This window comes from Schistocerca nitens, chromosome 2, assembly GCF_023898315.1.
Source record: "Schistocerca nitens isolate TAMUIC-IGC-003100 chromosome 2, iqSchNite1.1, whole genome shotgun sequence".
Lineage (NCBI taxonomy): Eukaryota > Metazoa > Arthropoda > Insecta > Orthoptera > Acrididae > Schistocerca > Schistocerca nitens.
This window is the reverse complement of record NC_064615.1, coordinates 359,366,013-359,381,232: the sequence shown is the minus strand read 5'-3', so window position 1 is coordinate 359,381,232 and position 15,220 is coordinate 359,366,013.

Below are 15,220 nucleotides of genomic sequence, written 5' to 3'. Positions count from 1 at the left end.
AAAAATTTAGGTGTAAATTTACTTCATAATATCCAGTCCCGTTCAGGCTCAAGATCTGGGACAAAATAAATATTGAAAAATAGTCACTTGCAAATTTTAACTGTATTCAAAATTGCAAGTGAAAATACGTTAGGTGTTTTAACTCATATTTCACATCTGTGCGTATTTTATTGAGAAGGAAAGCTTTCATTTTAACATTCGTTTTATTTAATTTCTGAGTAAATAAATTCATGCTTCGTAACCAGTTACAATTTATTTAAGCACTTCCAGAGAAATTTATGAATGCTCTTACTGCGCTTTATATAAGCTACCAACAGTGTCTCGAGAAGCTAACACATTTGCTCTAAGTAGTAGTAATAGTAGGAATCCCCACGTGACCATGACCATTTTCTGTGGCACATTGCTGCTTTCATTGGGTTTCGACAGATAGGTCTTCTACAGCCTTGAGTCTGTTCAGTACCGCAAATGAGTGAACAAAAGCTGTAATAGCAAAGCTTTTCTTCGGGATGTCACGTCGTTTTCTGTTCAAAAGACACTTTAAAGTCAATACCCACTAAAATAAACATCTTTTCCAATGAAAACCGATAGTTCGTATGTTCATCCAATCAAATGCAAAATACATGTTTCCTGAAGCGAAACAGATGGCTGTGGACGGTCCTCATACTTAACTCTGTTTGTTTGCTGCGCTGACAGTTACTGTGGTTTCCTCAGATGCGAATGATTCAGTCGTTAGTCAAGCTAGGATACAACCCTACGATCAAACCGCTCGTAGGTGTTACTGTGTGGCTTATAAATCGCCAAGTTAAGACCTGGGAGATTAACGGTATTACTGGATCAACGCACATATTGGTCACGACATACTGGTGGTGTGTGGTTGGTTTGAGGACTGGTCTACAAAGTATCTGCGAGTGCACCTCCGTCTTATGGATCTAACTTTTGGATGTTCGCTATACAGGTGTGCCAGTAACTCTATGCATTGCTAGTGTTGTCGAAGCTGGTTTGATATAGGGACTCTGATGCTGCTTTCCAACGTGATTATCCTCCAAAGCGATACATTTCCTTTGCCGTTCACAAGAATTCCCGTTAGCAACTAATACCAATGGCTTTTATATTCATAGGAATGACTCTCTTTTTGATAGTTCCTGAGCTCTTTAAGTTCTTGAAGCGCGGCAATAGAACAAAATGTTACTAAACTTAATGCCGCCTCGATTCGCAGTGTGTCGCGAAGTTTCGAAAGATTTACACTTTCTTCTCCAGGAAAAGACCCTTGCTTCCAATGACTATAGGAGAGAAGATATTATGGAGACGCTGATGGTGACGATACGTACGAACAAGAGTGAAGAACGACGCCAAGGAATTGCGTTACAACCATATGCAGGCACAGCCTCCACAGGTATCGGCCGAGCTCTCGACAACAATGGTTACAGACCCATCTTCCGACGATCTGTAACTATAACAAAATTCTTCGATCAGCACATAAAATAACCTAGAACTTCATACATTTATGGCATATCGCATTCTCTGCGGTAAGTCTTACGTTAGAAAGAAACAACTCTATATCTCCTTACTTCGAGCTGAATATATATGTAACCTACGAATCGACCATGGAGGTAAATCGGCGCTGGGTAAGGAGAACTTAACGGTGAAGCAAACGACTGATTTCGAGAAGACGTGTGATGCCTGTTCGGCGAGTGGTTACTAGCGAAGTATTACTAAGGCAATTGTAATACGTTTGACACCAAATGTCGTGAATCGTCACAGTGGTAATGTCGTCAGTGCTGCTTAACAACCAATAGTGGAAACAATAATACGGGAGTGACATCATTCTCCATTTCGTGGAACAGCTGTCGGGTAGATGATCACAGATTTAAGTGGTTATGAAGAGGCTGTTGCGAGCACTTAACTGTCCAACGCAGCTGATGGCTATGTAAGAAGATACGGAACACACTGCCCGTCACCATCAGTTTTATACAATCTTCTACTTCCAGTCGTCCTGATCATGTCCTCTCTTCTCCTCTTCAAAGCCGATATGCCCCAGTGAAACTTCCGTTTACTGCATTATGGTAGTGAAATCCCCTTCGCCATGTGATATTTCTGGATTTGGAGCCAGCGTCACTGCATAGTTTGGCTACGATTACAGCAGATGAGACGTGATGTAAGAGACGGGGTGACAGGAAGAAAACAGACAGTGCACTGCGTGCCAATTCCGGGAGAATAACATCCAGTTTAGTGAGAGAATACTATATTGCAGTGCCTTGTTCAGAACTACGATGTAATATTTCTTCAGACAAGCATGATGTCCGAAGGAACATTGCAACGCACTTCTGAACAAAACAGGCATTGCAATATGCCGACATGCAACAAGCGACTTTCAATTAAAATGTCTCCCCTGTACAGGAGTATAAATAATGGATGTATGAGTACAGGTTCCAGACATACAGTTGACGACATATTAGAGTTTAGATCTGGCCGTGGAGCATGTTCGAATAGCCTAGGGTATGGCGACCGCTGTCGAGAAGTGGAAAATCCGTGTTCGAGTCCGGCCCAACACAAATTTTCATTGCCGTCATTCCATTACGCGACCAATGGTTGTCCATGTTCGCAACTCGGAATAAATTTCATGTTGTTGTTGTTGTTGTGGTCTTCAGTCCTGAGACTGGTTTGATGCAGCTCTCCATGCTACTCTATCCTGTGCAAGCTTCTTCATCTCCCACTACCTACTGCAGCCTACATCCTTCTGAATCTGCTTAGTGTATTCATCTCTTGGTCTCCCTCTACGATTTTTACCCTCCACGCTGCCCTCCAATGCTAAATTTGTGATCCCTTGATGCCTCAAAACATGTCCCACCAACCGATCCCTTCTTCTAGTCAAGTTGTGCCACAAACTTCTCTTCTCCCCAATCCTATTCAATACCTCCTCATTAGTTACGTGATCTACCCACCTTATCTTCAGCATTCTTCTGTAGCACCACATTTCAAAAGCTTCTATTCTCTTCTTGTCCAAACTGGTTATCGTCCATGTTTCACTTCCATACATGGCTACACTCCATACAAATACTTTCAGAAACGACTTCCTGACACTTAAATCTATACTCGATGTTAACAAATTTCTCTTCTTCAGAAACGATTTCCTTGCCATTGCCAGTCTACATTTTATATCCTCTCTACTTCGACCATCATCAGTTATTTTACTCCCTAAATAGCAAAACTCCTTTACTACTTTAAGTTTCTCATTTCCTAATCTAATTCCCTCAGCATCACCCGACTTAATTCGACTACATTCCATTATCCTCGTTTTGCTTTTGTTGATGTTCATCTTATATCCTCCTTTCAAGACACTGTCCATTCCGTTCAACTGCTCTTCCAAGTCCTTTGCTGTCTCTGACAGAATTACAATGTCATCGGCGAACCTCAAAGTCTTTACTTCTTCTCCATGAACTTTAATACCTACTCCGAATGTTTCTTTTGTTTCCTTTACTGCTTGCTCAATACACAGATTGAATAACATCGGGGAGAGGCTACAACCCTGTCTCACTCCTTTCCCAACCACTGCTTCCCTTTCATGCCCCTTGACTCTTATAACTGCCATCTGGTTTCTGTACAAATTGTAAATAGCCTTTCGCTCCCTGTATTTTACCCCTGCCACCTTCAGAATTTGAAAGAGAGTATTCCAGTTAACGTTGTCAAAAGCTTTCTCTAAGTCTACAAATGCTAGAAACGTAGGTTTGCCTTTTCTTAATCTTTCTTCTAAGATAAGTCGTAAGGTTAGTATTGCCTCACGTGTTCCAACATTTCTACGGAATCCAAACTGATCTTCCCCGAGGTCCGCTTCTACCAGTTTTTCCATTCGTCTGTAAAGAATTCGCGTTAGTATTTTGCAGCTGTGACTTATTAAACTGATAGTTCGGTAATTTTCACATCTGTCAACACCTGCTTTCTTTGGTATTGGAATTATTATATTCTTCTTGAAGTCTGTGGGTATTTCGCCTGTCTCATACATCTTGCTCACCAGATGGTAGAGTTTTGTCATGACTGGCTCTCCCTAGGCCATCAGTAGTTCTAACGGAATGTTGTCTACTCCCGGGGCCTTGTTTCGACTCAGGTCTTTCAGTGCTCTGTCAAACTCTTCACGCAGTATCTTATCTCCCATTTCATCTTCATCTACATCCTCTTCCATTTCCATAATATTGTCCTCAAGTACATCGCCCTTGTATAAACCCTCTATATACTCCATCCACCTTTCTGCCTTCCCTTCTTTGCTTAGAACTGGGTTGCCATCTGAGCTCTTGATATTCATACAAGTGGTTTTCTTCTCTCCAAAGGTCTCTTTAATTTTCCTGTAGGCAGTATCTATCTTCCCCCTAGTGAGACAAGCCTCTACATCCTTACATTTGTCCTCTGGCCATCCCTGCTTAGCCATTTTGCACTTCCTGTCGATCTCATTTTTGAGGCGTTTGTATTCCTGTTTGCCTGCTTCATTTTTATATTTTCGCCTTTCATCAGTTAAATTCAATATTTCTTCTGTCACCCAAGGATTTCTACTAGCCCTCGTCTTTTTACCTACTTGATCCTCTGCTGCCTTCACTACGTCATCCCTCAAAGCTACCCATTCTTCTTCTACTGTATTTCTTTCCCCCATTCCTGTCAATTGTTCCCTTATGCTCTCCCTGAAACTCTCGACAACCTCTGGTTCTTTCAGTTTATCCAGGTCCCATCTCCTTAAATTCCCACCTTTTTGCAGTTTATTCAGTTTCAATCTGCAGGTCATAACCAATAGATTGTGGTCAGAATCCACATCTGCCCCTGGAAATGTCTTACAATTTAAAACCTGGTTCCTAAATCTCTGTCTTACCATTATATAATCTATCTGATACCTATTAGTATCTCCAGGATTCTTCCAGGTATACAACCTTCTTTTATGACTCTTGAACCAAGTGTTAGCTGTGATTAAGTTATGCTCTGTGCAAAATTCTACAAGGCGGCTTCCTCTTTCATTTCTTCCCCCAATCCATATTCACCTACTATGTTTCCTTCTCTCCCTTTTCCTACTGACGAATTCCAGTCCCCCATGACTATTAAATTTTCGTCTCCCTTCACTACCTGAATAATTTCTTTTATCTCGTCATATATTTCATCAATTTCTTCATCATCTGCAGAGCTAGTTGGCATATAAACTTGTACTACTGTAGTAGGCATGGGCTTTGTGTCTATCTTGGCCACAATAATGCGTTCACTATGCTGTTTGTAGTAGCTAACCCGCACTCCTATTTTTTTATTCATTATTAAACCTACTCCTGCATTACCCCTATTTGATTTTGTATTTATAACCCTGTAATCACCTGACCAAAAGTCTTGTTCCTCCTGCCACCGAACTTCACTAATTCCCACTATATCTAACTTTAACCTATCCATTTCCCTTTTTAAATTTTCTAACCTACCTGCCCGATTAAGGGATCTGACATTCCACGCTCCGATCCGTAGAATGCCAGTTTTCTTTTTCCTGATAACGACGTCCTCTTGAGTAGTCCCCGCCCGGAGATCCGAATGGGGGACTATTTTACCTCCGGAATATTTTACCCAAGAGGACGCCATCATCATTTAATCATACAGTAAAGCTGCATGTCCTCGGGAAAAATTACGGCTGTAGTTTCCCCTTGCTTTCAGCCGTTCGCAGTACCAGCACAGCAAGGCCGTTTTGGTTAATGTTACAAGGCCAGATCAGTCAATCATCCAGACTGTTGCCCCTGCAACTACTGAAAAGGCTGCTGCCCCTCTTCAGGAACCACATGTTTGTCTGGCCTCTCAACAGATACCCCTCCGTTGTGGTTGCACCAACGGTACGGCCATCTGTATCGCTGAGGCACGCAAGCCTCCCCACCAACGGCAAGGTCCATGGTTCATGGGGGAAGAAATTTCATGTAGTAGGATGATAATCTGACTGAGTGTCGACACAGGAGTCAACATGCCAATTTTGTTAAATTTGTTTATCAGGTTTGATAAAGTGTAAAGTGTAACTTAGATTCAATTGTCAATCATGATGATACACTCTCAGTAGCAAGCTTTAATCTACTTACAACAGATCTCAGCTTTCTAAAAATATTAATTAACAGTCGAAAAACAATATGAAGACAAAGCACTTCGCGCACCTTCGGCTCCAGCCGAAAGAGTGCTACGCGGCGAAGTGATTTGGGCTGTTTGATCACTTTGTAGCGAGGGATAGAAGGGCGTGTTTCGTGTTACAGGCAGCACTCTTAAGATTTCGGATGCGTGCAACATAGTACTGCATTCAAATAACGCGACTCTGCGTGGAAAGCAGAGAAGAAACAAATAACAGTGTGTATAACTTTTGTGAATGCTTTTTCTACAAGACTTAATGAAATACGATTGTGATAGATTCACACATGAACTATGATACTTGCGACTTTCTTATCGAACTTAAGCAGGACGACTTATTAGCAATTTATAACTTTGTATGCTTCGTATGTTGTGAATAAAGAAAATCTATTGGCATCCCTAATTTGGGACTTATGAGATCATATAACGGAATTGAGAACCTCACCTCTTTCACCAGTTACACACATCAAAAAAAGTTTAGCTTCACCCCGGTTCCCAGAAGTCCTGGACGTTGACTCTGGATATTGTATCACACACACAATCCCTTTGACTGTTCAGAGAAGTTACTAAACCCAACCAAAAATGTTAGCAACCATGCACGAGCAGCGCCTACTAGACGGAGGGGGTCTGACAGCCGATCAGTTCCAGTCATTCCACCAGGAAGGAGGTACACGTTTTGTGTTGTCTGTAGTTCAACCATACCTAGACGGTCAATACCGCGGTTCGATCACGTCCGCATTGTTACTTTGTGCCAGAAAACGCTCTCAACAAGGGAAGTTTCCAGGCGTCTCGGACATGAAGCAGTTACAGAGAAACAGGAACTGTCGATAACGTGTCTCGCTCAGGCCGCCCAAGGGCTACTGCTGCACTGGATGACCGCTACCTACGGATTATGTCTTGGAGGAACCCTGACAGCAACACCAACATGTTGAATAATGCTTTTCGCGCAGCCACAGGACGTCGTGTTACGACTCACACTGTGCGCAATAGGCTGCATGATGCGCCACTTCACTCCCGACGTCCATGGCGATGTCCATCTTTGCAACCATGACACCATTGCAGCGCGGTACAGATGGGCCTAAACAACATACCCAATGGACCGCGCAGGACTGGCATCACGCTCTCCTCTCTGATGAGTGTCGCATGCTCCATCAACCAGACAATCGTCGGAGATGTGTTTGGAGGCCACCCGGCCAGGCTGAACGCTTTAGACACACTGTCCAGCGAGTGCAGCAAGGTGGCGGCTCCCTGTTGTTTTTGGGGTGGCATTGTGTGGGGCCGACGTACGCCGTTGGTGGTCATGGAAGGCGCCATAACGGCTCACCGATACGTGCATGCCATCATCCGACCGCTAGTGCAACCATATCGTCAGCATACTGGCGAGACATTCGTCTTCATGGACGACAATTCGCGCCCCCATCGTGAACATCTTGTGAATGACTTCTTCAGGATAATGACATCGCGCGACTAGAGTGGCTAGCATCTTCTCCACACATGAAACCTATCGAACATGCCTGGTATACGCGGTGTAAAGTATTTAAAGCGACAAAATCTGGGAGATTTCAGGGGACATCAAAACTAATATTTTTCCCTAATGTCATTTTTTCCTATGAGGATTGTTTAAACCGGTGGAGGGCGTATTACTCCCTTCAGTTGTTAGAGACCGTATTACGATATTCAGTTGTTAGAGGGCGTATTACGCTCTTCAGTTGTACGCAACTGCTGTCCACCAATGTAGTAGTGCACTAATGGAGCGATACACCTGGAGTGAGTACACTGATACGGTTGGAGCGTACTGCGTAGCGCACCACAACGGACGAGCTGCACAGCGGGTTTATCAACAACAATACAGTCCTTTGAGAGCAATTGTTACGTCCATTTCACTTACAGTGTGTCCACAACCTGGAACCAATTGATTATCCACCCAGAGCACAGTTCCTCTATCAGTTTAAATACTCCTCATAGGAAAAAATGACATTAGGAAAAAATATTTGTTTTGATGTCCCCTACAACCTCCCAGAGTTTGTCGGTTTAAATACTTTTCACACTGTAGATGGAAAATGGCTGTTTATGGATGACGTGACCAACCAACCACTCTGAGGGATCTACGCCAAATCGCCGTCGAGGAGTGGGACAATCTGGACCAATAGTGCCTTGATGAACTTGTGGAGAGTATGCCATGACGAATACAGGCCTGCATCAATGCAAGATGACGTATTATAGATACAGGTGTATACAGCAATCTGGACCACCACCTCTGAAGGTCTCACTGTATGGTGGTACCCTACGCATTGTGTCGTTTTCAGAACAATAAAAAGAGAGGAAATGATGTTTATGTTGATCTGTATTAAATTTTCTGTACAAGTTCCGGAACTCTCAGAACCGAGGTGATGCAAAACTTTTTTGATGTGTGTATCACTTCTTACTAGACATGTGTCTCACTTCAGGAACAACGAACTTATGACCTAAGTTCTACGTCTGCATTGGGGCCACGACATCTATAGAGGATATGAGATTAGTGAAGCGCAACAAAATCTCTGCGATCTGTCTCGAAGCTGCAGAACTAGAATAGGCCCCTCCCATTTGCTGCATTTCCATTACATATGAGGACAGTTACATGTCATTCGTGGTAAGGCGGGGAAGGACAAACGAAAGATAAATTGACATCGAGAACGAGTGTTGACTTGGAAACAGACTAATATCGTCACATTCTATTTTTAGCTATGTCAGCATTTCACTTGATGGCAACTCCATAACCCCCTTCCTTCTACTTTCCATAAATTTGACTCTCTCCTAATTTTTGCATCATGCTGCCGTAGTTTCCAGTCACTAATCCCTCGAGCCTTCATACGGTTAGTTATCAGGCATTAACTACAGAACTTACTTCCCATCACTTTGTCTCCCTCTTCTACTTCACTGTACATAATCATTCCATTGATCTTACCAACACATGAAAATATACAGAAGTAATTAACATGGTACAGTCAGCTCTAAGCAATCAACAAAAAGCCCACAGAATTAATAAAATAACTAACAGATCATATATGGAGATTGCATCCTTCCACCATCCTCTTCACAGACACAAGTATTATCCATCAAGTTTGTCAGTATACCTTGCACCTTATGCCCTCCAAATTTTACCACTCCATAGAAGCCGTTGAACGCTATCCCTCAATCTCACTTTCCGTGTCCCTCTCCTACCAGCGCCCCTATCAATTGGTAAAGTGTTCCCTCCACTCAAATTTCTCGAGTATCATCGCAGATCTTATACATCCCTTGAATTCTCCAATCTCGGGCTTCGTTCAAGTCAATGCTAAGACCTCCACTCCTTTCATACACTCTCCCAAGCAAACGTCACATGGCTCCTTCTTTCTGATACAGAAACCATGGTGATATCCCCCCTTCCTACCACCTATAACCTCAGTCTCCATATCATTTTTAACCATCACATAGAAAATGCAGCAGTTAAGGTGAACGAAAGACTGCATTTTATTGCCACTTAGACGATACAAAAAATCCGCTGAAGAGCGTACCTACATTGCGGTGGTCCGCTTCTTCTGGAGGACTGCGACCCTTACAAGATAGGATTGACGGATAACGTCGAAAAAGTTCAAAGAAGGGCAGCTCATTTAGTAATATCGCGAAATAGAACAGAGAGTGTCACGGATACGATAAGCGAGCTGGCGTGGCAATCGTTGCAACGAAGGTGATTTCATTGCGGCGGTATTTCTTCCCGAGATTTCAATCACAACTTTCTCCTCCGAATGGGAAACTACATTACTGACTTCCACCTGTAAAGGAGGAACTGATTATCATAATAACGGACAAAGAGTAATGTTCTTTTTTTATGTCGATCCTTGTGATTCGAGGTGTGAGGGACTTCTGCCTTTTACTTGTGTAATAAAATGGAACACTTACAGCCTTCCTTACGGTATTATTTATTATATGGCTACCAGTTTCGATGCCTCAGTACACCATTTTCAGTCCTTAACTGATGCTGAGGGGATATGTGGCTAACATCTATTAACTTGTTTTCGCAGACTACCTCTAACAACGGTGTTGTATCTCCAACCATCAACTACTAACTTCAATTGGCAATTGATGGTTGGAGGCCACTGATGAAATCGGGTATGCAGTTGGAGTAAACCCCCTCAGCGTCAGTTAAGGCCTGAAAATGGAGTACTGAAGCACTGAAACAAAGGTGGTAGTTGATGGTTGGAGACAAAACATGGCTGTTGCATGTAGACTGCGAACACTAGTTCATAGAAGTTGGCCACTGGTGAAATCAATATACGATTGGAGTTAACCCCATCAGTGTCAGTCCCATTTGACATTTCAGAGTTAAATGGTAGAGAAATAATCTATAAGTGGTTCAATGAACACTGTGCCAAACTCTTCATTGTGAGCTGCTGAGTAGTCATGTCCGTAGATTAAGGCTCTAATTCCCTAGCCCTCCCCTATCCCCCCCCCCCCCCATCCATAGCTTCTATCCACTTATTCCTTTGTATTCCGACCCTCACTTATCCATCACACATTTCCCAACAGTACATCGAGTCTCTCACACCCACTTTTCCCAACCGTTCCAGGACACAGCGGTCCGTAAATGTATATTGTTCGTAATTTGTCCGAGGTGATCTCAAAAGACTCGCCAGTTTGCATTACGTTTAGCATCATTTAGCATCAGCTCCTTTTAGCACCAGCCACACCAGCGCTATTTTTGTATTACGTTAATTTTTCGCTACCTGCGTGTTTTAAATGTAAATTTTAATTCTACTTTAATCCCATTATTTTAATCTTTTGACACTAAAAGAACGATTTTTATGCTTTTTAACATCGCTTGACTTAAGGGCAACACTATGGCTGCCATCAGCCAGCCGTAGATAAGGAGAGCGGGTATTGGGAGGGGGGAATGAAATAAGCAACAAATTAAAACAAAAAAAGTAGGTAAAATTTCACCGGAACATGAACGGAGAGAGCATGCCTTTCGGCAATTCTACTCTTAATATTACGGAAAGTGAATGACATTTAGATTTCTTATGTGTTTTAATAAACTACGAGCAAGTGAGTCAATGAAACATTTTGACTGCTAATTTCTAAACTTTTCTTACAAGACAATGAAGTAATTCTCGGTACATCAAGAGTGCCTCCTGCAACTCATTCTTAGAAACGAAAGCTAACTATCCACATTAAGGGCAGGCACTCGCCTGAAAACATGCTTCCACTGCACCACTGCTCTCCCTAGCAACACATGTTTCGCCCATACCTTGCACCCCAATTTCAAATCAGTCAAGTTAAAATGTTCACATTGACTTATTAGTCGTAAACTACTTGCTAGCTGTACTTTTTACTCTGAAATATCAGAAACTGAAAGACTGCGAGACGCTAATGCTTCGTGTATGAATGTTGGCACTAATAATAATCGTAAGAAGAAGCATATCGTGTAGGCCCCGCAGCAGTGTTGCACACGATACTAATTACTGTTGTTTTGTGTTTACAATCAGTTCGTTTATTTGTTACGGTCCATTGTGGGAAGCACCTTCAACTCGGAAAAGGCGTTTTCATGAGATATTCGAGCATAAGTGATGTGTACGTCTCAGGTTTACTGTCATAGATGCAAAGTACAAAGTAGACTCTGAGAGAAAAATATGATGCACCATGGAGGAATTATCCGAATTTACCGAAAATCGGCAGATGTGGCGCACATGCACAGAATAACAAGTGACTACAATCCGGAAAAGTTGGATGATTTATTCAGGAAAAAAGGAGATTCACGAACTAAGGAAGTCAGTAACGCGTGAGTCTACCTTGGTCTGCCTATGGTCGTTATACCAGCTATTATTCGGCTTGGCATTGATTGACAAAGTTGTTTTATGTGCTCCTCAGGACGTCTTGTCAAATACTGTCCAACTGCCGCTCTGAGAGCCCCTCTCATGATTGCTCGATGCTCTCATTCTGTCGTCTCTATAGCTCGACTGCTTCCTTCTTGACGGTGTGTTCGGCCTTGGTCCACGCATTCATGCGTACATCGTCGAATAATGGTGTCGCTCCTATTAAAATGCCGAGCGTTCGCCGACTACTCCACCTGGCTTCTTTCTACATCCTCCCTCAAATGCTGCGATATGCGTGTATTGTTCACAACCCTGTCTGCGAGGCGTAGTTACTGTGCAGTTCAGTACATGGAATGAATTCGCAAGGATTTTATGCTGTGATATCGACATGTCCGCTGCTTGGTATCCTCGCCAGGTGCGCGGTGAAATTGCCCTGAGGGCTCACACATATGCATCGGCAGCCAAAGTTTACAATTTTATCGGTTTGTGTGCAGTTTGTATAAATCCCTTATGGTGCATAGTTATTTTTTTTGGGGGGGGGGGGGGAAGTAAGAAATCGGGGAATATTGTACACTACTAGTCATTAAAATTGCTACACCACGAAGATGACGTGCCACACACGCGAAATTTTTCCGAATGAAAGAAGATGCTGTGATATGCTAATGATTAGCTTTTCAGAGCATTCACACTTGGTTGGCATCGGTGGCGACACATACAACGTGCTGAAATGAAGAAAGTTTACAACCGATTTCGCATACACAAACAGCAGTTGACCGCCGGTGCGTGGTGAAACGTTGTTGTGATGCCTCGTGTAAGGCGGAGAAATGCGTACCATCACGTTTCCGACTTTGATAAAGGTCGGATTGTAGCCTATCGCTATTGCGGTTTATCGTATCGCGACATTGCTGCTCGCGTTGGTCGAGATCCAATGACTGTTAGCAGAATATGGAATCGGTGGGTTCAGGAGGGTAATTCGGAACGCCGTGCTGGAGCCCTACGGCCTCGTATCACTAGGGGTCGAAATCACAGGCGTCTTATCCGCATGGCTGTAACGGATCTTGCAGCTACGTCTCGATCCCTGAGTCAACAGTTGGGGACGTTTGCAAGACAACAAGCATCTGCACGAACAGTTCGACGACGTTTGCAGGAGCATGGATTATCAGCTCGGAGACCATGGCTGCGGTTACACTTGACGCTGCATCACAGACAGAAGCGCCTGCGATGGTGTACTCAACGACGAACCTGGGTGCACGAATGGCAAATCATCATTTTTTCGGACGAATCCAGGTTCTGTTTACAGCATCCTTGTTTGGCGACATCGCGGTGAGCGCACGTTGGAAGCGTGTATTCGTAATCGCCATACTGGCGTAATGGTATGGGGTGCCATTGGTTGCAGGTCCCGGTCACCTCTTGTTCGCATTGACGGCACTTTGAACAGTGGACGTTACATTTCATATGTGTTACGACCCGTGGCTCTACCCTTCATACGATCCCTGTGAAACCCTACATTTCAGTAGGATAACGCACGACCGCATGTTGCAGGTCCTGTACGGGCCTTTCTGGATACAGAATATGTTGGACTGCTGCCCTGGACAGGACATTCTCCAGATCTCTCACCAACTGAAAACGTCTAGCAACTGGCTCGTCACAATACGCCAGTCACTACTCTTGATGAACTGTGGTATCGTGTTGAAGCTGCATGGGCAGCTGTACCTGTACACGCCATCCAAGCTCTGTTTGACTCAATGCCCAGGCGTATCAAGGCCGTTATTACGGCCAGAGGTGGTTGTTCTGGGTACTGATTTCTCAGTATCTATGCACCCAGATTGCATGAAAATGTAATCACATGTCAGTTCTAGTATAATATATTTGCCCAATGAATAAACATTTATCATCTGCATTTCTTCGTGGTGTAGCAATTTCAATGGCCAGTAGTGTATTTCAGTGCGTCTATAACTGTCTCGAAATGCAAGTCAGAAAGGCGCGCTTTCGTGGAAGTGATCCAGGGAGAGCTGTAGCTTGTTGTTCTGTACTTGCAGCCACGTAGAGTTCAGGTACAACCTGGGCAACGGCGCGGTGGCGCTGACGTCAGCAGAGCGCGTCACGCTGGGCAGGGTGCACGTGGTGAGGGCGCGCCGCTACCACCGCGACGGGCTGCTGCGGCTGGACGAGGGGCCCGAGGTGGTGGGCCAGAGCCAGGGGCCGCTGCGCGCTCTCAACCTCGAGCTCAGCGCCTACCTGGGCGCCGTGCCCACCAACCACTCCAGGTAACCGCCCACTGGATCCTCCACCCGCCCAAACGGGTGCTGTTACTTCTGTTGGTGTGACTCAGCTTCTTGTATCGAACCTTAGCCGGAGGGCGTCACACGAATTTGATTTATTAGCTGTTACCGGATAAGTCATTCAGCTGCTTTATTTATGGTACTCCATTCACGTGATTTCGATCCATAAATTATTCTATTTCGTCTTCAGGCGTGTTTCTAGCCGTCCATCGCAACCGAAACAATATAGTACGTAAAGCCATCCAAGACGTAACTACTTCGAAAATGAGTAGTAGTGCTGTAAACATAAAAATATGACAGGTGCTGCTTGCATCCAGTATAAAGGCTAACATGCAGTGCAGCAGCTGAAGTCTGATGCTTTAGATTTCTTTCAGCAGACGTGGAACTCCGATTAATGTACACTGCGATCACACAGGAAATGGCACGTTTTATGCTTACAATAGCAGTTTTCGACGTGGTTGCATCTTGGTTGGCTTAAGCTTTTTAGTCCCAAAACTGTAAATAGAAATTTTAATTTTAAAATTTTTCACAGTGTTGGCTTTCATAATTATTATAAGTAACAAGAATAACCCGCAAGAAAGTAAACAATAAATTGTTTTAATGTTGTTTCATTTTGGAACCTCTGGGACATCCAGATTCAAAGACCTGTCATTTCATGAGACATATTTGAAGTCAGTTTCGCATTAATCTTAGACACAATCCCGTATCTCGAAACTTCCATGAACTCATTATATCTAAAACAAATTATAGTCCTAAATAACAAACGAAAACGGTCCTAAAATTTAATAAAGTGCTTACTGCTCCAGCGGTTTTGTTTCCTGATCACTCGTAACAGCAGTAGTACAAACTCAAATTTACGTTACAATTAGTTTAGATTTACTTACTTTCACTGTTAATGATCTTCTCAATATGATGACTACATAAAAACCACATGCCACAACCTCCTGGCATCACGTAGCACAATACCCATCTCGATTGCTGCTTCGCACAGTGTTA